Source organism: Lytechinus variegatus, chromosome 3 (genome assembly GCF_018143015.1).
Source record: "Lytechinus variegatus isolate NC3 chromosome 3, Lvar_3.0, whole genome shotgun sequence".
Taxonomy (NCBI): domain Eukaryota; kingdom Metazoa; phylum Echinodermata; class Echinoidea; order Temnopleuroida; family Toxopneustidae; genus Lytechinus; species Lytechinus variegatus.
Window position 1 is genome coordinate 4,069,482 of NC_054742.1, and position 23,035 is coordinate 4,092,516.

Below are 23,035 nucleotides of genomic sequence, written 5' to 3' on the forward strand. Positions count from 1 at the left end.
CACTGGAATCATCATTCCAATTACAATTTTTTTTAGTGTGAAAGGGCGCTATTACAAAAAAGTGAACACGTATCAAAGCATAAGCTAAAACGGGATATGCTCTAAAACTATTTATCACTGAAGAATGTTGCAAGTCTTCCTTTTCAAGCACCAGTGGGAATAGAGAGATTGATCTAAATATATCAGTTTCTTCAAACATTTATTTGTAACTTTTATTACTAAGCGATTAGTCACCATTGCTTTATATCTCAAAGAGGACTTCCAGAAGATGACTGGACATGTATGGTTCACAAGGGAGGAAGGTCTCTATCAAAGACAGTACCTCATAACAACAATAGAGCACTTTCCAGATGTATAGGGTCTGTTTGTGTTTTCATTGCGAAGACAGAATCAGTGTTTTCAAATGCAGTTTCAGAATGCCAATTGCGAATATGGTTCTGAGATTGCTATTACATTAAATTTTTCAGAGGCGAAGCCACAATCTGCAGCTGCCTTCGCATCGTAATTTGGTCGGGATTGGAAGCAACCATGTTTTTAACTATATCACTGATTCTGCCCTGAAAAGTGGAAGCATAAACATGCCCCTCAATAAAAATTAACATCCCAAAAAGAGCAACATAATTCCTAACAGACATGTATCAAAAAGCTTTATTTAGATGGGAAATAGTTTGGTTTTCAATATTCTTAGGATGGTACAGACACCATGAGTAGACATACGAGACCAGGGGGCGTTTCATGAAAGGACTTGTTGGACATTTTATCCGAGAAGTGCCAGTTTATCCGACAGTTACCATAGGAACAGTGCCTCCCAGCCAATCAGAATAAAGGAAAGATGTCAGATCTGACAACTTGTCGGATGAAAATATTGATGAAACGCTCCCCCGATGGCCATTATTTCAAAGTGAAGTTGAATAAAAGCAATCATGTAGGCCATGAATCACTTTTCATCATTATATGATTTTTAAAAAATACTTACTCATTCTCTTGATCAATTCATTTTTCTACCCAATGCTTAAAAATTCATTAATACCAAAGACCAGCAAATTATGATGTTAATAATTTAATTCACACACTAATTCAAGTTTATAAAGTTTGCAACTTCTCAAATCCACCATCCTCTATGCTATGTTTGAATTATTTTTCTTCCCTCTTAAAAATGTCCCCAAACTTTCTCCCCTTTCAATGAGTCAGAAGTCTGAAAACTTAAATGGCTTCCTCCAGGACCATGGTATATGTGGTCTATGGTATAAAGGACAGTGATACCCTTTTTACACACGCTAAAATTTCCTTAACCCCGTACTATAGGTGGGGCTAAATGGCAATTTAGCCCCACCTATAGTACGGGGTTAAGCTTAGCCCACTTTCTTTTTACACAGCATTTTTGCAAAGTGGGCTAACCCCACCTTTAGTACGAGATTATTTGGCCCTGCAAAAAAGCAGGGTTATCCCAGCAATTGCGGTGCTAAGAGCGATAGTACGGGGTTAAGATCGCTAGTGTAAAACGAAAGTAGGCTAACCTTAACCCCATACTATAGGTGGGGCTAAATGGCAATTTAGCCCCACCTATAGTACGGGGTTAAGAAAATTGTGTAAAAAGTGTACGAGTGAAGTACTTGTACTACAAATGATCAACAAATGTATTTAAAGCATGAGCTAACACTAGTCCGGGGTTAGCGAGCTTCGTGTGTGAAAAGCAAGCATTCCTTATCCTGGGTTAGCTATAACAATTTGGCATGTGTGAAAAGGAAAAAAAAATAGTACGGGGTTAAGGATAGTACGGGGTTAGCGATAGTCCGGGGCTAAGAAAATCCTGTGTAAAAAGGGTACTAGTGATATTAAAATGTCCTGCAATTTACAGCTAAGCAGACAACTTTTTTTCTTGCATAGAATGAATAATGCAATGACTTCTGCATTCTGGTCCTCTAGTACCCTTTTTAGACAGGCTAAAATTTCCTTAACCCCGTACTATTGGTGGGGCTAAATGGCAATTTAGCCCCACCTGTAGTACGGGGTTAAGCTTAGCCCACTTTCGTTTTACACAGCGTTTTTGCAAAGTGGGCTAACCCCACCTATAGTACGGGATTATTTGGCCCTGCAAAAAAGCAGGGTTATCCCACCAATTGCGGTGCTAAGAGCAATAGTACGGGGTTAAGATCGCATGTGTAAAACGAAAGTGGGCTAAGCTTAACCCCGTACTATAGGTGGGGCTAAATGGCAATTTGGCCCCACCTATAGTACGGGGTTAAGGAAATTGTAGCGTGTGTAAAAAGTGTACGAGTGAAGCACTTGTACTACGAATGATCGACAAAAACCACTAGTCCGGGGTTAGCGAGTTTCGTGTGTAAAAAGCAAGCATTCCTTATCCGGGTTAGCAATAGCAATTTGGCATGTGTGAAAAGGAAAAAAAATAGTACGGGGTTAAGGATAGTACGGGGTTAGCGATAGTCCGGGGCTAAGAAAATCCTGTGTAAAAAGGGCATAAGAACAATCTAAATATATAACAGGTTGATCTCATCTTGCAAGAAAACAATATCTATCTTCCTGCATTATCCAAGTGAACAGGTCTGAGTTAAGCCACCATGCATTCTTCATATTAAGCTTCAAGGTGTGAATAATTTCCTCCCAATTTCCTGCAAGAAATCCACAGTTACCGCAAAAAGAAAGTAAGATCAATAAATCAAAGGATGAAAACGTACCAGAATAACACACTGGAGATTGTTTATGCAGGCCTATAATTTTTTTTTATCATTATTACAGCATTAGTACAGGGTTGGCATTGGTGTTGTTGAAGATATATCACTAAGATAAAATTTTGCAGTGCTAATAATTGAGAGCGTATTCAAGTGAAGATTATTGGCTTTAGTTAACTGTGAAAATTTTTCATAAATGCAGTTTTTTTAGCATCCAGAGTGGTGAATGATGGGAGGGGGAGGGGCTGATTTCTATCAACACATGACATGCACAACTACAAGATTAAAAACAATACCCCTAATGAAAATACTTTCATTGTCAAAGTAACTACCTTATTCACATCCTGTATGCACATTGCAACCTAAATGAGAATAAACTCAGTAAATTGCATCAAGGAATTTTACGTCACATGAAAATCCAAACGAATATGGGAAAAAGGATAGCCCCCCCACTACCAATAAGTTAATTAACTTATGGTCTACCTAATGTTTCGAAATGAATTTTGAAACATGAAACTCCTGAAACATATCCCCCTTCTTCTAAAACATACCCCCCACTTGGCAGTGATTTGAATATTTTTTACAAGCAAGGCCTGTATTTTATCATTGTCAACAATGTTTTCTTTTTATGTTTTCAATATAGACCTACGTGTAGTTGAGTGGTCAACCCCCTCCCCTCAACTCAGCCCTCCTACTCTTCTCTGCTAGGTTCTTCTTGATACTATTTCCATTGGTCATCTTCTTCTCACCTCAAACTGCCCATCTCTCAAACTCATATAACCCTTCCTGACACATACTCATCAACTCACATTCTCTGATTAGAGCAACCCTTAGTCATCTGATACAGGTATTAATCATCATAATTGTTGTTTATTGTCTTTAATGAACAGCTTGTGTGGCATACTTAAAGGTGAACTTGGCCTTAATGAGAAACATGACAGGTGAGTTCACACTAAATAAGAAGTCTGAGTAAACATGTTATGTAGTAATAAGATCTTTATATGGCATAAAGAAACAATTCATCAGTGTTTTAAATAATAGCACAAAAGTGGGAACAACCATGTATGTACTAATTTTTCTATCAAAATCAATACAAGTGATTATTTTCCTTCTGAAAGAATACATAAACTGATTACAGAAACTTACAAAGCTCTATCATTGATGATTGAATAATTGCTTCAAACCATGGAGATAATAACATGTTCAAATCCAGCTTTTACATCTTTTACTTCATCTCCCCATATGAACATGACCCTGAAATAAGCTTGATGCCACCCTGACAATGTTAGAGATTAAATACCATGGTGAGTCCTCCTTTCCATTAATTCTTCTAGTCTATAATATCATTATTTTTAGGCGATAGTCCAGGGCTTCTAGGACCCTTGGAACCCCTCACAACCCTGGAAGCTGTCAAGTCCTATTTACATGATTGTCATTCACTATACTCCAGGGATACTTCTAGAGGCAAGTGACTTCTGCCTAGTTTTGAGCCTGCATTTGAAACAGCCTGTTCACACTTACAGATATTAGCACTTTCATCAAGAACAAAGTAAAACATTCAAATAAAATTATAAATCCAACAAAAGGGACTACTGTAAAATAATGTTTGTATGAGTAAATGTACATCCATAATTGTAAATATGTCATAAAACTCTTGAAGAAGGAGGATAGACCATTAATGTGAAACAATCCAGACTGGCAGAGCCACTTTTGTTTCACAGTATTTCTTTTGTTAAATGTTCCATTATCCAAAGTACTAACTTCATTTCAGTATGTCTTGATAAGGAGAGCTGTAAATTATTTAGTAAAAGGAAATAGGTGGGCATAAAAGAGTATGGTGAGGATTAAAAAAATCAAATTTAATTGATCAATATCGATGATTTTGGCCCTAGAATGGTCCCTTGATTGCAGGGCACTGGTAGCAGCTAAATAAATAATAAAGCACAACTTGGATCAAGGCCTAAACTTGGGTAAATACTAAGAGTGAGAGGTAATATAAAAATTATATTCAGATGACTGTTAAAATAGGATTTCTTAAATATTGAAATAAAAAAAATAGTGATTGAATACAATTTTCATAGATTTATAACAGCCTAGTATTAGAAAATTTGAGTTAGACAAGCTCACCTCACAACCAAAACTAAGTAGGTCTCTAAACTGCTGTCATTATTACATTGGTTGTCAGTAATGACTGAATGTAATCTCATAAACTGTACATACAATATTTTCACCAGACTAAATGAACATCAGTCATGGAATAATACTGGATCTCATGCATAAACTGAAGGCTATAATCATTTTCATACCAATTCCTGTCAACTCTGGACCTCAAGTTCAACCTTAATTGATTCAAGAAGGCAAGCTGCACTGATCCCGGCTCAAGGGATGCAGGGGGCAAGCAACCACCCCATAAGACCAAACTGAACAATAAGGCATCCCCTCATCTTGTTGAGATTTCCCTCCCTGACGAGTAGGCCTACAATGCTGTACATGTACATGTTATAACCTCCCCCCAGAAAATTCTGTAATTTTAATGTTCCTTTTTATATGAAATCCTGGTCCCGCCCTTGAAGAAGGCAAAGTCTCCGATTGGAACAGACTAGGCGGCCTCGATCACAAGAATCCCCGTTAAATTACGAGAACTTTTTAAGGCTAAAAAATACCCGTTAATTATTCCTGCATTCACACCCCCCCGAAACACATCCTTCGGGATAAGTTCCCGAAGTTACGAGCATGCGCAGTATGGTCTGATAAGCAGGCAAGGCGCGAAATTCAAAATCACTAGCCCAGCAGCCACCCACGCCGCCGCGCCCAACGACACGCTGGGCTAAAAGTTCCCGTAATTTGCTTTCACATCGCCAAAATACCTGCGACCTTGGAAAAATCCCCACGAAAGTTCTCGTAATTTCGCCAAGTACCTACTATTTAGCGGGTATTTTCTTTCGGGGATATTACGCGTAGTTTGCTTTCACATTACCAAAATACCTGGTATTTTCTGATCGGGGTAAATTTCCTGATCAGAGAATACCTGGAACTGGCGAACTTCGAGGCGGTCTGAAACCACCTACTTTGAGGAGCAGCAACACAACCTCATTTCCAAGGTCCCCCTCATTCCACTTAGACCTCCATTTTACACTCCAGGGTATGTGGATTAATGTCTTGCCAAAGAATATTAACAACCAAGGTTAGAATCCATCCAAGAACCTGACAACAGTCCAATATCTAAACTGATGCAACATGCAAAAATATCATGTAATTTATTTTTCATGATCTTTTTGATCAATGCCACTACTGTATTTAAGAAAGACAGGAGCTAGCACTTGATCATTCTGCCAATAGCTACATACATGTATATGCCTTTTGTGAATATTGGGTGTACAATGTACAGTGAGGATAATAATAATCCCCTTTAATATAGCACTTAATAGATCAGAACGACATGTCGAAGCGCTTTACAGAAATATATTATTACCCCCAGTAATCGGATTAAATCAGTCATTCCCGCTATTTCAGATGGGACAGATGAAAATATTGTATGCATAAACCATCTTTGCTGGAGTTTTGGATTTGTTTTTATTACCATTATTTTTTTTCTTTCGAAGGGGGGGGGGGTAGGTCCAAAGTTGGTTGCACCTGTTTCTCTTGTACGTGAATACACTGATTCATGGATCCTTCTAGTAGGATCCATGACTGATCCCAACAACTGTCAACATTAGAAGGTAAATCAGAAGACTATTGAAACAAAGTCCTGATTTGGACTTTGGGAACATGAAAGGTTAATGACTGTAAGAACACCTATATCCTGTGGGTTCAGTAGAAATCAATTACTAGGGACTGTATCATAACACTACATACATTAACTTAAGACCTTCATTCTTAACTATCTAAAAATATAAAAGTGATGGCTTGCACATGTGAAGTTAACCAGAGGTTATAGATTGCCAATGGAGTTATAATGTAACTTCATGCTCAGAGTCTGGATGGGACTTTTCATAGTACATTTTGTAGGTCTATTTGGGACCTCTCTAGCTGAAAAGTAGTAATAACCCTCCTAAAAAGACATTTATATCCTTAATTATTTATTTTCACTCACTATAACCCATCTGATGGAAAGCAAATGTCATGTCTCATACTCTACCAGTTACTCACATAAGCAATTCCACAGGTTGGTCGACAAGGTATCAAAATGAAATGTGCCTCATTTGTTAATTCATTTATAACAAACATTTAAGGCTTCAGATTTACATGTACATCATGTTCCTCTCAAGTTCCAAAAGGAAGTTCATATTTAAATACCTTAAAATCAAAACGATGTGAACAAATTTATATCTTATGATTGGGCTTTTGTCATTTTACATGGACCTGGTATTTCATGGATACCCCTATGTTCTGATGGCAATAAAACTAGTTGTAAAGGGGTATCTTGAAGGATGATTTCATTATACCATCAAAAATACCTAAAATACATGGAACAAGTCTATTTTGGATATTTTTCTTCCTGTTGACATGTACTTTCATCAACATGTCAAGATTAGTCACTACAATAGAGTTCATCTAGAGTTTAATTTCATCCGGAAATAAAGGGGGAAAGAGTCCATAAAATGGGGGAAATAAACACATAGTTGTACAAAATCAGAAATAAACCTTAGATGGGTTATTTTAAGTTCAACGATATCATTCTAACAAAATATATCAATTTCTTTCCTCTCACAAATCACTTAATTTGTGCAGTCATAATTACAGTGTATGAAAAATATTTGGTATCAGATATTTAATAGTGAGCATTTAGAAAAAAAAGACAGATTTTATATGAGAGATATTGAGGGAGGAAGAGGGCAGGGAATGGTATTCAAAACCCAGTGTAAATGGAGTGACCCGCGTCAATAGCAATCAATACAATGCATACTACATTATGTAAACTTTAAAACAAGAGGAAAATGTATGGTAATGCCTTATATCAGTACATGTATGTTCTTGAAAGAGGTTATTCTTCCACAGATTTTTGAGGCTTAGGATGTAAGAAAGAACCATGGTTGGACAACAACAGGAAAGAGTGATAGATGAACTCACTTGATGTCAAGGATTGTTTCAAAGGTAGACAGACTTGAACTGAACTGTCACTTGGATTCCCTTTATTCAGACATAGACCATGGAGTAGGATCCATGCAAGTATAACACAGAGCTGAAAGGAAGGATTAGGGTGTAAAAGGGCAGATAAGGGCAGAATGAAAGAATTTTCCACCATTTTAAAAAATCCAATCACACCCAACCTATTTAAAGGACAAACCCAACCCAACAAAAATTTGATTTGAATATCCAAGAAGTATAACACTGAAAATTTCATTAAAAAATCGGATGTAAAATAAGAATGTAATGACATTATTAAGTGTTGCTTAATTTCACAGAAAAGTAGTATGTGCACATTCTGGTCAGCATGCAGACTGATGATGTCATCCACTCACTATGTATTATGTACTTTATTATAATATATATTTTATAATTTTCTCTTCATTGTCAAGTGAAACAAAAGATATTTCCAGGCTGAACCAGCATGTGAAATTACAATTTTTAATAATATATATTCAGTCAAGTTGGTCCTATTGTCAAATCTGTAAAAAATGAAATATTGCATGATTCAAAAAATAAAAACAAAAGAGTGAGGGAGGGACATCATCGATTGTCTAATTTGCATGTCACTGAGTTGTGCATATAATCGTTTTGTTAAAAATAAGTTAAACACTTTAATATGACATAATTTTTTTTATTTTACATTCAATTTGGATGAAATTTTCAGCATTGTGCTATTTTGATTTTCCTCTATCTATTCAAATCAACATTTTTCTGGGGTGGACTTGACCTTAAAGAAGCGATTTCCCCCTCATCACTATTATGTGTGTATATCAGACAGTATCCATGCACCATAGACCTGTAAGTCCTACCTGCAACCCTGCATGACCATGGATGCAGAAAACACTTTGAAAGCTTATTTACTCAATAACCCAGAAACCTTTAGAAGTTTGGCGGGAATGCACATGATTTCTATCCTTCACATGCAATTATTTTTAAAAGTAAAATCAAGTTTAGTGCCCTTTAGAGTTCTAGATGCTGTGAGACAACAGTACATGACAATACATGTTCTATTTGTTTAGAACAATGCAGTAGCAATAACAGGATAATATATATTTTGACAGGCAAGTCAACTTACATGGATGACAAGGTCTAACCAGCAATTTTCCAGGTAAAACTTCTAGACCAGGGGGTGTTTCACAAAGATTAAGTATGACTTAGAGTCACACTTAAATGCCTTGTTGCATGTGGTATAAAAGGCATGACTTCATTGGTCCGATCATGCCAAGAGGATTGGCACTGTTGTGTATTAATCGATAAAATTAAGATTGCGAATTGCATGCCTTTTAAAAAATGTATGATATTCACTCAATCGTCTTTCGAGCCTACATGTAAATGCATATGCTGTATGATAATCATGGGGACATAGCAAATACATGTAGCTGTCTCAAGTTGGGCCTGGCCATATCTATTTGTATAAAAAAAGAATGAATATTATCTACCACTTTCATTCTACCTTGGAGGATGTATAATGGCTGTTGTAAATTAATTCATTTTCTTAACTTGTTAAGTGTTGTAGTAATTTGTAAGGTATTCATCTACGCTGCTTTATATGTATGCTTTACCGATATCAAGTTTAAATATTCCAGTGCTAATGGAGACATGAGTACAGTGTCAAAAATAATTTTTATATTATTCATTTTCTTTAAAAGAATTAAACTACCTCAAACAACATGGACTTTAAATCATACTATTGAAATAGAGTACTATGATAATTTGATATGTATATAGACAAAATTGAGGACTGGGTGCTCTCCTGATGGTAATTTCTAATGGGGGAGAGGGGTTCAAGTATGTCTCACTAAAATATCTCATGTACAGACATAACAATGAATCTGGCTCATTTCATTACCCAATGAAAATTCAGTTGCTATTCTGTAGATTTGAAGCCCCCCCCCAGTAATTGCTGCTAAGCAGGAGTGCTCTGTGAAAAGATTTACTAGTATACTAAATACATTGAAAACTACTACAGAGCATTACCAAATTCGCAAAAAAAAATTAGTTCTTAAAAGGATCTGAAGGCTTCTTGCTTATATGTTAGCATATAAAGGGCCATATGTAAAATAAAATATGAAAATCTGATTTTTCTACTCTGCAGTCTACAAATTTATTTTCATAAATTGTGCATGTACAAGAATATAGGGTCAATGATCGTATTTGAAAGGGGTTATAAAATCTGTGTATATCATCGTTTACTGAAATCATATAATCATGGAAACAATCGTCCTCCTTCACTGATGGGTAAAGAACCATGTCATGTGACAAGATAATCCATTGATTGATCCCCAATGCCTGATCTAAAATGGCCAACAAGCCAACATGAATGGTAACAGCTGATGAACAGATAGTGACACATTGACAGCCATCACATCATCATCTGTCCAGTTTGTGTAGCCCAATATTTCATTAGTCTAGTTTTAGACTCTTCATACTCAATTCTTTATTCATAGATCGTAAGCTAAGCTGAATGAGTGTGCAACATCAACAGGTTCTCAGTGTTGCATACTCTCTCTAATTGGCATATGGTCATCAATTACAGAATTCACTTTTCATTTTCTTTCCAGTTTGCATACAATGTTCATGAATTAGTAATCATAAATTATCTTAATTTATTCAAGTTTCATACAATTTAAAGTATGAACAGGGTATGTGATGTCATCTTCTTACAAAACCTATCTTACCACAATAGTTGACTTGATATCACATGTCAGACATTGCTCCATACCATATTCAGGATGGTCAGAGGGCTGACCTGGAAATGATCTTATCCTGGATGGAAGGAATACAACCCTTGGGGGAAACTCATCTAAACCATGTCAGGTCAACAAAAAATATTTCCTGTCAATATCCCTAACCATGTCAATTGTCATGTGTCAAAAGCATGGATATAAACAAACAATAATTACATTGAGGCTTTGTGTAATAGATTGCCAAATCTTCACATATCTTAAATGGTAAGGCCGATCTGTTTCTAGTAGGTGTTTTAATAAAGGGATGCTCCAGGCTGAAAATAATGATTTTAACGGATAAAGAAATATCTGACGAACAAAACATTTAAAATTTGATCAAAATCGGCCAAGGAATAACAAAGTTACGGCATTTTAAAGATTTTAAAGATTATTCCAGTGAAACAGTTCTGGGCATGAATATTCAATGAGCAAATTGATGATGTCACATCCCCACTTGTTCTTTTGTATTTTATTAAATGAAATAAGGCTTATTCAATTTTTTTCTGCCAAGAACTGAAAAAATTGGATTGACAACTGATTAAATGCATTAGAAATTTACTGCTGCAACTATTTCATTATAAAGGAAACACATTATTCACAAATGTATGAAAAAATGAAATAATTATAATTACATGTAATAACATAAGGGAAAGAGGAGATGTGCCATCATCAGCCCACCTAATGAATATTCATGATGAAGTACATATAACTATTTTCACAAAATATTGCTAAACTTTAAAATTCAATAACTTTGTTATTTGTTATCTGATTTTGATGAAATTTTCAGCATTTTGTGAACAACTGGAACATGTCCTGAAATGATTAGTCAGCTACACAGGGATATATCATATACCGCTGGAAAGGATCACCAGTCGTTTGTAAAGTCATTCGTAACTTACGAACAGCTTTATAAAAACATCAACTAGATCAGTTATCTGATTAACAATGATGATCTTGATTTGACATCAACCAAAGACATTCCGATGTGCCCTAGATGATGGTAGCCAAATCAAAAGTAGAAATAAGCAACATTTTAGTAAAAGTACAACAAAACAATCCAATTTAATAACAGCTACATCCATCTGCACATTACATTAGTCATAGATGGTAAAATCATAGTAGTGACTTTTTTCTAAGATTTCTGTGACCCTCCTTTACAAGGTCTTGGATCTGAGCCTGAAGTATAAATACTGATTTGAAATTAGAAAATTAGGCTTGGAACAATGGACATGGTTTCAATAGGAATTCTTACCTAAATTTTGCAAAAAAAAATTAACAGAAAAATTACAAAAACGAATGAATTCACACTATATATCTGTGACCAGTATTATGCATCTTTTTGTTGCAAGAAAATGAGAAATAATCTTGAATAAAATGCTGGATTTGTTAACCCTGTAAAATCAAATAACTTCACTTCTTTGGAAGAGATAATTTGTTTCAGAAAATACCAGGTATCAATGTTTGCCATAGAAAAAAGGTCAGGTTCAAATGGTGCACTTCTCTCTTGTCATAACAATAACACAAGATGTTTTCATCAGGATTGCGGTTGGTTAGTTACATAGCTATTATGGGGATAAGGGGGCAAATCCCCCCACCCACTTTCACCCCTAAACTAATTATAATTACAATGAACTCAAAAGTAACTGGAAAAAGAGAAACTGAGTATCAAGATATTGAGCCCCCTTCCATTCAATGCCTGATGGACCTATCCCCTAAAATTGGAGGTTATTTTGTGGCATCAAACAAGGACATGTAGGCCTATTTAGTTCAATCTAAAAACAAACAACCCCTTGCTTGATAGATCTATGATATGCCAATGACCATAACTGACCTCGTTTTGACAAGTTTGTATCAGTAACAGTGTTATGATAGTATTATACTACCAGGGTAACTTTTAAACAAACTTTAGAAGCATGTTTATGAAATTAAAAAAGTGCATTAAGTCAGCAAAATCAGAGTGATGAAATCAAAATATTGACTGAAGTATCATAACAACTACAGTCAACACATCATGCATGTAGTTCATAATTATATTGACACCCTTTTGCCTTCATATTTACTTCTTGGCAAAGTTAAATATGTATAGCCTCTGGTAACAGTATACATTGGATACATGATTTACAGCAAGATACAAGAGCTATAATATAATTTAAAAATATTGGTTTCTCAGGATTAAAACAAAGACAGTTTAGGCTTCTGTATTCATTGGGTTAAATGCCAAATATAATAATATGAGAATGTTATCCATTTTGAGGCAAAGGTCAAAGGTCAGAGGTCAAATCTACAGTAGATATGAAGTTAATTTGGATAGTAAGGTACCTTGGTATGAGGTAATACCTTTCATGCTAGAAAGCTGATCATCATGGTAGCCCTGATAAAGCTACAGTAGGCTAATACTATGCAGAGCTTTAAGACACATTCAATGTAACTTATTACATGCAAGTTTCTTTAATCAATGAATCTTGTGCAAAGTTCAAATAAAACATGGATAAAGCACCTGAATCTCTTCACAAGGAGTATGAGTGTTAAGAAAAGTAAACAATGAAAGTGGCTATCCCAAATGGATTTAGTACAAAATGGTTTTTATTTCCTGTTAGGGAAACCCTACCTTCAGTTACCCTGATTTCAGAAGAGGGTAAATCACAGGGAGTGTGAAATTATTCTCAAACTATGTCAATGATACACAAGTTTATACGAGACACATCTATTTCTAGGTGAGCTTTACTAAGTACTGTATCAACATTGACATCATGCACAATATGTCAGAACATAAGTACTGCATGTCAGACAGACACAAAGCAATTTTTTTTTTAAACAAATGACAATGCCAGTGGAGACATTGTATGCAGCTCACTTATTGTTTATTACATATTAAATCAGAATGGCCACTTCAGAGATATGGTATATTACCCCTGTAATTCCGTTGGCGGTCATCCGACCGTCGTATCACATATACGACGGTGCAAAACGATTTAAGAGAAAATCGACTTCAATGTTTACTATAATTTTCACACTTAGTTCCCCAGCCTTACAACATGTATTCATTGGTAGAAAAATACACATACATTCGTAATTCCGAAGGTTCGTAATTCCGAAGGTTCGGTTATTCCGAAGGTTCGTATTTCCGAAGGTTCGTAATTCCGAAGGTTCGTAATTCCGAAGGTTCGTCAATCCGAAAACAAAATAAGGTTCGTAATTCCGAAGGTTCGTTAATCCGAAAACGAAATAAGGTTCGTAATTCCGAAGGTTCGTTAATCCGAAAACGAAATAAGGTTCGTAATTCCGAAGGTTCGTTAATCCGAAAACGAAATAAGGTTCGTTAATCCGAAAACGAAATAAGGTTCGTTAATCCGAAAACGAAATAAGGTTCGTTAATCCGAAAATTAAATAAGGTTCGTATTTCCGAAAATGAAAATAATTCATTTTGGTAACAAAAACGATGTTGTCATTACAAGATTTCACGATATTATGCAATGATAGTAATAACGATCGATGATGTGTGTTGGGGCCAAAGCATGTATTTCATTAAGAATTGCACCCTGATCAAGCATAGGCTAATTTCGATTTTATCTGAGCAATTGCTGCCTATAAGCAAATGGTTTAATTAAAGATCCAGGGGATCAAGTGTGTTGGAAGCGTGCGAGCAACCTCTAGATAATAGGATTTGTATTGGAGGGGATGTCATTTTTAATAACAGCTTCTGCTGGTAATAAAAATAAAAATAATACTAATAATGATCCTTGTGAGATGTTGAAAGCGCGAATCGCAAGCTGAAACTAGTAGACATTTCATGTAACAAGACGTGAAGTGAGCATTCGGAGCATTTTTTGTAATCGTGAGAAAGATGTGTATCTTTCTAAAGAATTAATGCGAGGGCGAGTTGTAATTTGTTTATATACTGACCTGGGGCCCGTTGCATGAAACTTTTTACCTGAGAAAACTCAGGTTGTTTTTACAGGAGTTTTTGCCCTGTGCTAAAGTAATTGGCGGAAATCAGACTAACCTTAGTTTTCAGTTTTTACCGGAGTTTTCTCAGGTAAAAAGTTTTATGCAACAGGCTTCAGAAAGTAATCTTTTAAGGACTGCATTTAGTGACTCATGAATAGAATATATATCTCACGAACTAAATAATGAGAGCGCGAACCGCAAGCTTAAAATTTGTGATATTCCAACCTGAAAACTGGACATTTCATACTTATTTTTTGTAACCAGGAATAGAATGAGTTCCTCAATAAACAATACTTGATGCGAGCGAGAAACGTGAGCCAAATTTTTCCGATTTTCCAACCTGAAAACTGGACATTCTATAGCATTCTTGTAAAAAAAATAATAATAGCTGGGAGAATAGTTTTCAGAACTGAAGTGGCTTCCCTGGATAAATGATATCTTTATCAATATCATCATTCTAGGCCCACATGAAATTTCAAAAAGTTTGAGCACGTGATTTGCTCGCAACATCTCACAAGGATGCCCTTTTCACAGTATTGACCAAAAAGGTGAATTTTACATCTTCAGATTTGACTTTTCCCCCCAAACCGCTTGCTCTCTACGCTCGCAGAAATGAAACGTAAATATATAACTTTAGCATGTTTAGTGATCACTTAAAAAATTGTGCTCAATTTAGTTACTACAAAAACACACAACCTCTTTACACAGATGATAATCTAATGGTGAAAATATCCGTTTGCACCAAATTGCCCCTATTGGCCCCCTTTTTTTTTTTTACTTTGCCCCCCCAAAAAAAAAAAATACGTTCCGCCGCCATTGGCTAAAACACGATCGTCTTCATGGCTAACTGCAAAAAGTTCTTAAAATGTCCCCTTTAGATCAGATCAGAGCTTATATATTTAAAAATTCTGTTCGCGCTTCTTGCTAGCAGTTATTATCTAAATTTAGTTACATAGGCATCTCGCTTTGAAGATCACAAACATATTGCCCATCATATTAACAAAAATATAGCTCGCGCTCGCATTATTTAAAAAGGGTTTATCATGTTATTACATATTTACTTTATTTTATAAGGATAAAGCTAATTATTGACTGTTAGGACTACCCTTTCAAAGAAACAAACAAAAATCAACTTTAAACTGCCGATCAAGGAAAATATGGCTAAAAAAAATTCCCCCCCCCTCTATTTGATGAAAGTTGGATCCGCCGGGAGGGAGGCAGGGGGCATCAAAAATGGAATAAAAAACAGGGGAATTAATATTTTCCAAAATGGGAAAGTTCCTTTTTCAAAAATAAATATGCCGTTTTTCATGTTTTTTCGAAATAAAATACTCTTTTTAAAGTATACAAGTTAAGTTAAGTTTTCAGGCTGGAATATTGATAAATTTCAGCTTGCGCTTCGCACTTTCATTCGATTGGTGAAATATGCATCCTAAAGAGGTCACTAAATGCTTTCTTTAACAGGTTCCTTTTCTGGTTAGTATGTTTAAGCTCGCGTTTTGCGCTCGTGTTAATTCTTTAGTTAGATGCACATCTTTTTAATGACAGCAGAAATCTGCTCGGATTTTTAAAAACTAATTTTCATTTTTTATTGAAATAACCTAAAGTTTAGCTTGTGATTCACGCTCGCAACACCTCGCAATAATGCCATTTTAAGAATAACTGACCACAAAAAACGTTATACAACTTCACCTTTGAATTTGTTTTACCAAGCCGCTCGCTCATTATACTCTCTCCCGAAAAATAAAGCCTAAATATACATTTTGCCATAATAAGAAGTCACTTCAAAAAAGTTATTCTCTACTTAATCACTATCAAACAGACATTGACTTCAAGCAGATGATAATCTTAAGGTGAAAATATCACCACAGTCCCAATTTTGACGTATGAGTTTCATTTTTTGGCTTTACCCCCAACGAAAATTCGTTCGGCCGCCCTTGCCTTCCCATCCTCATATGATAATTGAACGGCAACAATGTCCCCCGCCCCCTCCCCTTGCCTCTGCTTTCCCGGTTTTCATTTTTCGGATTAACGAACCTTATTTTGTTTTCCGATTAACGAACCTTTTCGGATTAACGAACCTTATTTCGTTTTCGGATTAACGAACCTTCGGAAAAACGAACCTTATTTTGTTTTCGGATTAACGAACCTTATTTCGTTTTCGGATTAACGAACCTTCGGAAAAACGAACCTTATTTCGTTTTCGGATCAACGAACCTTCGGAATAACGAACCTTTTTTCGTTTTCGGATTAACGAACCTTCGGAACAACGAACCTTATTTCGTTTTCGGATTAACGAACCTTCGGAACAACGAACCTTATTTCGTTTTCGGATTATCGAACCTTCGGAATAACGAATCGTCGGAATTACGCCACAAATATTCGGATTAACGAACCCTTTTTCGTTTTCGGATTAACGAACATCGAGGTATAGGCAATTTACGTGTTTCGGAATTACGAACCTTCGGAATAAAGAACCTTCGGAATTACGAAGCTTCGGAAATACGAAGTGTAACCGAAAAATATATGGTTGGAAAGACCAAGACAATTGCTTGACTTGACATACTTATTTTAGATTTTCCCTGTATAATAACGCCATAGGGAAAATGGCGATACAACGTTTTGACTGATCTCGATGTAAATGCACCTGATCAGTCAAAACATTGTATCGATTCTTAATGTGCAAAGTCAATGCAGTGCCGATATGATGGTTTGGCTGACCACATTGAAATCACAGTTAGTCAAAATGTCATGTCGCTCTGTTACAGTATACACTTCCATTGCATTTGCGCATTTTATCAAAACTTTGTATGGCGTCGCCTTGAAAATCCCCTCATATCTCAGAAACTGCAAAAAAATTGCTGCCTAGAAATTTAGTTATGAATAGAATAGAACTTGTACTTTCATTTTCTGCAAAAATGCCCAAATCAATTTTTTGACCAAAATTGACTGATACAACGGTTCAGATGAATGCTGACGATTTTTTTCTGGTTGGTCTGCATACAATGAATATACTTTCTCCACTCCCTGGGGAGCATTCCAGAAAGCTTCCAAACTGACGAAAAACTATTGTACAAAAGATAGAAGAACAGACGTATTTCCATTAAAAGCAGTCCAAATACTGACATGGACTACCCTAGATTAAAGCATGAAATAAATGGTTATACCATGCCTTGATATGTTACCTGAAGAATACACCTTGCCCTTTGAGAAAAAAGGAAGGAAATAAACTTGACAGACAAAGCGTCATGTATTGACTTGTTTATAGCATGACACAATTGAGTGTTGTATCATGAATAACAATATGCAATGGTGGACTTAAAGGGAGCATGAACCTCTAGAAGAGCCTATGATGAAGGTACCAAAGTCTGCTGAACCCTCATATAAATCAAGTGGAGTGCCTCTGGTATTCTCACCTGCATTACATAATTCAATATAGGAACACAATATAGCAGCAGTGCTGAAAATGACTATGAAATAATCATTCTCAAAAAGAAACACCATTCATATAATATGCTAATGCGTTCATTGACCCTAATGACATTTGACCTTGATCAAGTGACCTATGACTTATGCAAGATGAGCAATGATACTGGATTACCCCTATGTCCACAAACTTTCAAAGTTATGATGGCATTTCAACAATTACCTACAACATGGCCAAAGACAAAGTTCATTGTTCTTACACCGTAAATGACCTTCAACCTAGGTCATGTGACCTGAAACTAGCACAGGATGTTCAGTGCTACTTGATTACACTTATGTCCAACTTTTATGAACTAGATTCTACATGTATAAACTTTAAAAGTTATGATGGTAATTTAACAAATACCCCCAATATGACCAAAGTTCATTGACCCTAAATGACATTTGACCTTGTTCATGTGACTTGAAACTTGCACAGGATGTTCAGCAATACCTGATTATTCTTATGTCCAAGATTTATGAACTAGATCCATAAACTTTCAAAGTTAAGATGGCAATTCTATACACCCAACATGGCCAAAGTTCATTGACCCTAAATGACCTGTGACCTTAAATTAATAGGCAAGATGTTCAGTAAATCTTCGATACCCCAATGTGTAAGTTTCATGAACTACTTTCTAAGTTATGTCATTTCAAAAACTTAACCTTCAGCTAAGATTTTATGTTGACGCCGCTTCTGCAGGAAAAGCGGCACCTATCTGCTACATGTATGCAGGGTCTGGCTGGAGTGTTGTCTACCCTGTAATAAACCTGACAGATGTATGCAGTCAAACCTTACTTTGATATGCCCTGTGAAAATAAAGTGGCCCATAAACACCATCCCTAGTTACTTTGCTAATAGATCATGTTTTAATGTACAGTCAAACAAAGAGGTTCAAAATATATATTCTAATATAATTGTTTTTTTACATCATTTCAGTGGAGCAGTGTAGTAGTAAAAAAACTTGAATGATATAAGATGGACTGTTGTCCTGTTTAATACCTCAATGCTTTCACAAGAGTGATGAAACTCCTAACTTGAGAATCATTAAGGATAAAGGCCGGACCAAGACTTCAACTTGACGACATTATGCTGCTTATAGTCAATTATGATTAGCTCAGAGCAAAAATACCCCACCCTTTTCATAAAGTCATGTGTTTTTAGATGAACCCTAGAAATGTGTGAGGTGATTGATAAGTAATAATAAACTTCATTTGTGAATCAACTAGAGAATAGTGAATATAAGGACATTGTCCTGAACAGCCAGAGCAATAAACCTTGTTACTTTGTTGATTGATCCATGTAAGATCCATGCTTCGTTTATGTTTCATCTTCAGACAATGGTTCTTCAATCATTGCTGACATTCAGTCAGTCAATTAATAACAGAATAGTATCAGAGGCTATTAAGACCTGAGTAAAATGGGTCGGTGATGTTGCACCCTACCCTGGATGGGATATCGTCATTATAAACGTGATGCAATTCAACGGTTTATGAAGCCAGAGATATTAGATGAAGAATTAGTAGGAAAGCAGTGAACTCTGACAGATAGATGATATGACTTGAAGAAGAAAACATTCATTTAGAGTCCTTGGTAAAGAGAGAACTGACACTTAATCATGGTAATTGGTTAGAGTTGAGTGAGTTTATCAACCTTTATCATCTCTCAAATACTATACTTTTAAATCAAACATGATACACTTGCATATCATACTACATGTTTTTTCTTCATTGAAACAAATGTTGTTGGCACATACAGAACTTAAATATTTCTGGTGAAGTATTAAATTACAAATGATTAGCAATTTATCAGCAAACCCGTGATGGCTTGTTCATATTTAAAACTGTCACAATATGGCAGCTTCTCTTCTTCCCTCCTAAAATGAACCAGTACATAAATACTGTATCTTTGAGTCAACATATTTCATGAAGGGGTCAATAACCATGCTATCTTTCCACAGCAACAAGACTAAAGTTAATCTATGTGTCATATCAAAATACATCTTGTTTTGAACTTCATCTCTATTCTCAATCACATCCAGTCTACATTTCTTCTTAAATCAGATAGCTCTATTCTTCCCCTGCATACGGTACTTCAAAACCTCCTACACCCACATCATACACGTTCTTGTCTTTCCCAAGAATCAATGATTCTATCTGGAAGGTGTGCATATCCCTTTACAGGTACGTCAAAAAATTGTATACACACCTGTATATCTCTGGAGTCCAGTCCCTTTCCTAAATTTCAACCCCCTTCCCATCAATATCCCTAATCTAGGAGGCTGTTCTCATTATGCTTTCTCAACCTAGTTTACTGGAAGTCAATTCAGGAAACCAGTTTGGAAGAGCGCTTTGCTAGCATTCCCACTTGATCACACGAAAGTGGTTTTCAAAATCACTTCATGTAAAGCGATCTTGTTACTATGGAAATGCTCTCAGTGGGGTGACATGTTTCGCACGAAATTTGAAGCCACAGCATACGCATTCTACACCTGCCGTGTGGTAGCGTGCTCAAAATGTGCGAAGATCGCTTCCCGAAGAACGGTTGTGTCCTCACTTCCGCTAAAACAAGTTAACGAGGCAAAGCGATCTTGAAAACTACGTAGCGAGGTGGTTTTCTGAACCGGTTTGGAAGATCGCTTCCAAGATCACTTTGACCGTTCTCACTACATGTTAAACTAGTTTCCAGTAAACTTGTTTTAGGAAGGTAGTGAGAATGGTGTCTAGTTTGACAAATGACTGAATTCTGGCATTTTCACTTTGGTACAGAAAACCTGGTTCTTGTAAGAAATGGGTCAACTTTCCAACCAAACTACAAATACCTTGTCATTTTTTAATCTACTACAAATACTTTGTCGTTTCTGAGTCTTCATGCATCCTTGCACTAACTAAACTCCACCCTCACCATTACATCTCTAATGTTCGTCTTCTGTCAAAACTCATTTGATTCGACAAATAAAAGCAAACCAAAGTGAAATACAATCAAGATCTATGAGAGATTTATAAAGTAATGAGTTCATACTACAACAAGCATGTTTTGGATTTAACGTTTAATTTGAAGTAATTTCCAGCCCCATCCCCTTTCATGAAAGTATCTTCCGGACTAATCTTCAAATTGTTTGGCTTACCTGCTCATGTCTGCTTTTCTTCAAAATGGTTACAGAGGGTTATTTTATTTGGAAACATATCAACTCCACCCACCCCATAAAATGTAGATATAGCTACATGTTAATGAGAGGTTGTCCCTCTAACAGAAATCATTTGCTTACTAATAAGAGTACAATGTACAAGGTTCTTTATTTGACATTGCAAAATTCTAGCAGTGCATACAGCATGATATTTGCATGACAATCTCTGTAAACCAGGTAAAAGGTTCTTTGACACCATTTTCATGACTTTGACTATTACTGTAGAAAGTGCATTTATGTAGAATATTCCCATTGCCAAAGATTTTGAAGAAAAATGATTCACTGTCCTTTCTTCTGTTACGCGCTCCTTCTTCCCTGATCACCCAATATGAACAAGCCTTATTTTTGTCAAGAACATTATTTGATATCTACATGGTATTCTCTTTTTATTCAACTCTCTTCTACTGATGTCTTCTATAATTTACACATCAAACATTAAAGATAAATTCCAGTATTGGTAACGATCTCAAAATGACTTTTTACAGAATCTAATATAATGACCATGACCACACAAGTGTCTGTTTGTATGAATAAAAAATATGTGCCAAAGGATTCTGGAAGAAACTGTGTAATTGCTGAGAAATAAGCAAAATAAGCGCGGATTCGGTCACTTCCGTCGGGTATTTATTCCAGCAATAATAATACGCTGTCCCATGTGTGCCTATTTGTGTTGGTGATCTTCAGTGTGAACATTTTTCAGCGTAGATTTCGCGATATCACAAAGTTGAGTTTATGTAACTTTACCAGATCTAGATCCTCGATGATATACTGACAATTAAGCCTGGTTTTACAGACTTTCTCATGAAATCAGTGTTTACTGCAACTACTGGCATTTCTCTTTAAATAAAAAAAAAATCTTTTTTAGCTGTTTCTGGGTCAGGTCATGAATGAATTGGCAAAAGGCAAAACTTCTGACCAAATGTCCATTAAACTAGTCATATCCTATATATCCCATTTGGCCCTGACCACAATTAACACCATGGTCAAAGGTGACCCTTGACTTGTTACAACCAACTTACCAAGTAATTACAAAGTCATGCAATGTTTGAAATGTAAAGCCCATAAGCACTATTAACATTTAAAGATAAATTCCAGTATTGGTAACGATCTCAAAATGACTTTTTACAGAATCTAATATAATGACCACCCAAGTGTCTGTTTGTATGAATAAAAAATATGTGCCAAAGGATTCTGGAAGAAATTGTGTAATTGCTGAGAAATAAGCAAAATAAGCGCGGATTTGGTCACTTCCGTCGGGTCTTTATTCCAGCAATAATAATACACTGTCCCACGTGTGCCTATCTGTGTTGGTGATCTTCAGTGTGAATATTTTTCGGCGTAGATTTCAAGATTTCACAAAGTTCAGTTTATGTAACTGTACCAGATCTAGATCCTCGATGATATACTGACAATTAAGCCTGGTTTTACAGACTTTCTCATGAAATCAGTGTTTATTGCAACTACTGGCATTTCTCTTTAATGATAAATCAAATATAACAACATACTTGCTTTAAATGTACTTCAGGAAGAAAAATATTGGGAAACACGTTTTTTATCGTTTTACCACGGAAGTTAAAATGTCCTGAAAACTGTCAATGTTGAGTAATCTTTGGGTCTTGAATTTTTCCAGTAGTATGCTCTTCGTCAGGAGCAAAATATGATTGCGATACTTTTTGAATACTGTTTACATTCACTGATTTCATCCAGAATCACAACCCCATAGAACTCTCACATAGCCATTTGTTGAATATAATGCACTATTGAGCAAGGGACCAATGTAACTGGCACCTCTAATAAAACTACATATCATAGGGAGTTTTTGCAATTGCAACAAGGAAAGATTCTACAACATAATAAATCTATTGAAAATGCCCATCAAATTACGATG